Source organism: Nematostella vectensis, chromosome 8 (genome assembly GCF_932526225.1).
Source record: "Nematostella vectensis chromosome 8, jaNemVect1.1, whole genome shotgun sequence".
NCBI lineage: Eukaryota > Metazoa > Cnidaria > Anthozoa > Actiniaria > Edwardsiidae > Nematostella > Nematostella vectensis.
This window is the reverse complement of record NC_064041.1, coordinates 5,939,670-5,943,111: the sequence shown is the minus strand read 5'-3', so window position 1 is coordinate 5,943,111 and position 3,442 is coordinate 5,939,670. Positions and strand designations below refer to the sequence as shown.

General features: G+C 37.0%; 1 long non-coding RNA gene across 1 annotated transcript; it reads left to right on the top strand.

Moving 5' to 3' along the window:
* The first annotated feature begins 1,394 nt into the window (after positions 1 to 1,394).
* On the top strand, positions 1,395 to 2,676 carry LOC116614595. The gene is made up of 2 exons (XR_004294633.2): positions 1,395 to 1,801; positions 2,359 to 2,676. It is a non-coding gene; the product is annotated as an uncharacterized LOC116614595 (long non-coding RNA).
* Positions 2,677 to 3,442: the final 766 nt, after the last annotated feature.

Sequence of the window (3,442 nt, the reverse complement as noted above, 5' to 3'; positions counted from 1 at the left end):
CCACTCATAACTATACCTTCCACTCATAACTCACCTTCAACTCATAACTACACCTTCAACTCATAACTACACCTTCAACTCATAACGACACCTTCCACTCATAACTCACCTTCAACTCATAACTCACCTTTAACTCAAAACTCACCTCCAACTCATAACTCACCTTCAACTGATAACTCACCTTCAACGATCTGCGTTATTGCTGCAATCATTTGATTGGTGACTTCCACAGAAACCAGTTCTGAGACTTTGTTGAGAAATCTTGTAACTGTAAGAGCTGTGACAAAACAAATACATGAAAATGTTTTAAAAAAATTATAAAAAAAACTCTGGACCCCACACTGCGTTTTTCTTTAGAAACGCCCCTGTACTTGTATATTATGTGCTGTAAATATTGGGCGATAATGATGACAACGATTATGATGAATGATATCACTATTAAGTTTATTTTGCTGTGTTGTGGTATTATCTAATGTGCTTAAATGACAGAAGGTAAAAGTTGATGTGGATGAATCAATGTTGATGTTTAGATCTTTTGATAATGCTGTATAATGTGGTGTACTTTGCTGTGCTTCGTTCACTGTGATGTGTTGTTGTATTGTATTTGGTTTTGCTGCGGCTTGTTGCCGTGTGTTGTTTTGTACTATATTGTACCGTGTTGTGTCGTGCTCTGTGCTTAATACTAACGAATGTCGCAAGGAGCGTTGCGCGGCCAGTCGCAACCCTTTGTCACGTGGTTCCAGTTGAGTCCCGCGGGACATGGCATCTCGTGCGCGATCCCGTTAGAGCACGTGATATACATTTTGCAAAAATCTGGGTGGGGGTAATTTCCATTCGCTTTTCCCTTGCAGAAGGAATTCACTGAAAAAAAATAAGTTAGAATATTACTTAAAAACGCCAAGACTAAACAAATCTGTGAAAAAAAGTTATTGTCGATGCATTATTTTGATTCTATATCTACAAAGGAATGAAAGAGCATTTTGTGAAAGAATCGAAAATATTTTTATGATTCAATAATTTCCAGTCTGAACTGGGCTAGCAAAAATTTATCGCAATATGCCTTAACACAGTCAACGCCATCTATAAATTTTGGCAGGTTTATAAAGCGCCATCTTTGATACAGATATTGTTAACTACTCACCGATATTATATCCAGGAGAACCCACGCAATGATAGGCCCAGGCCCAGTTGCAGTTTGTGATGCGTGGGTCCCAGACCCTCCCAGGCCCGCAATCTTTGCGCACGGCTTTCCACCAGGTGCAGTGGTAGTAGTGCTGACACGAGGTGGGGTCTGGTAGGTACGCACCGTGGGGCTTACCCGCGCACACATCTAAAAAAGTAATCATAAAGAATAGGCGCAAAAAATAAGGGGCACCCCCCTTGGCGGCCAAAAAGTGAGTCGTTTCTTCAAATCCTATGCTTTTTCTATGATACCTATGACCGTCCCCCCTTCATATGATACCTAGCATTTAAAAACATAGGTAAAAATATTCCCTTTCCCTTAAACACGAAGGCGCGGTATAAAAGGCCGCTTCCCATGGAAGCATCGGCTCATTTGTCAATCAACCGCCGTGGATGGGGGTTAAATTCAAGATGGCGGCCATAGTCAAATACAAGACACAGAGGGGAGAGGTTTCAAAGCGCTTCCTGATGTATAAAAATGCCAACTCTACCTTCTAGTCCGATAGAATGTGTAAAAAAGAAAACACAGTAGAAATAAAGCTACGAAACCATCGTGATTTACGCAGAAAATCAAGCAAACTCATGACCAAAAAACAACGATTTCAAACCTCGAAAAAAGGTGAGTTTTTATGCCTAAAATGTACTTTTCATATCTTTAAAACTCAGAAAACAGGATTTAAATTAGTAATCAAAAGCTTATAGGTACAAACTCAGAAAACAGGATTTAAATTAGTAATCAAAAGCTTATAGGTACTTAAAGTAGAGGGGAAACTCTGTTTTGCTAGAAAATGCATCTTGACTTTGTCCACATAACTGCCGATAGAAGTAATGCAGGCCTTCATAGAAAAGATGTTGCTTGTAGATCAAATCTTGCTTTCCTGTTGTTTGTTTTTATTTTTACATCGCCTCGAGCTCGGACAAGATTGTTTTGTGGTGTGTGAAGTTTTAATTCTATTTACATGCTACTATAAGTTGGAATTTAAGTACACATATGAATTAAATGGTAGTGTTTTTTTTATTGTTGGAATCTTTCTATCATTACACATAAATCATCAGAGAAAGCAGTCCATTATTTGTATTCCAGTAATGTTAACTAAACAGTTTAGTAAATCTTTCTGAATTATTTGTTGAATCTATTATATATAATTTATAATTAATTCTATAATTTCATCCTAGCTATACCCAAGGAGCAAGTCATGGTGACATCTGAATAACCAACAAGATATATATCTCAAGAAAAAACAGATATTTTTAGACATATACAGTTATTACATTTCCCTTTATAAAGGAAACATGTTTTTTTTTGCTATCAAATTGATTTATGTGTTACTGAAGGGTATAGCTACCAGTCATATTTTATAAACTGCATTATAGATTATACTTTTGAATAAACCAAAATGCTTTCTCTTTTATCCATTCAGTTCAAGACTTCTCATTCTTACAGTAAAAGCAAGTATAGATACAGGGGGGATATCCATTGAATAAAAACAGTAACGTCATGTCTCTATACAGGTGCATTCTGATCTAAAAGGTATTATGGCTCCAACTCACATCATGGCTCAACTTACTTAGATGGATATCAGGCATTTCTTTAGTAGCCCTTCAGTGGTTTGGTGTATATATATGTGTAAGTATACAAGCTGAGACATTGTACAAAGGGTTTTCTGCTGTTTCTGTGAGCCAGTTATTCACTATAAAAACAAATATTGAAACAAATGTTCTTTTATTGTATACCACACCCTTGTTTTGTACAGACAAATAGTAAGTGTTGCATTTTATTGGGACGGTACTAAGCCCTACTTTTAACCCTACATCTGATAAATTAGCACGAGGGCACAATGGTCTAATGACCAAGTGCTCGACAAGAAATCCAGTTGACTGCACTATACACCCTATTCAAACAGGTGTACCTAGTACTCTGTTGAGTATACTTATAAATGACAGGAAGGGTGAGGGTAAGTTGAAAAATTCCCTTAGCCTTTTTTTTTATCTTCTGGATTGAGAAGTCTGGTACTAACAGCAATGCACCAAAGAAAGGACCCAAGGTAATGACCACCCTAGATAATGTAATATCAGAGTTTCACTTGCCATTCCCTGTATGATGCTGAAATATCTTATGAAACTTGGGTCAGTTGCCAAAGCCTGATCATAGTAAACATGTATTGATCAACTATTAAATTTGGTAAAAAGATAATACAGATAAATCTTGACAAATTGACTTTCTGTCAAAGTCAAGTCAACTGGGTTCAACATCCCCTGA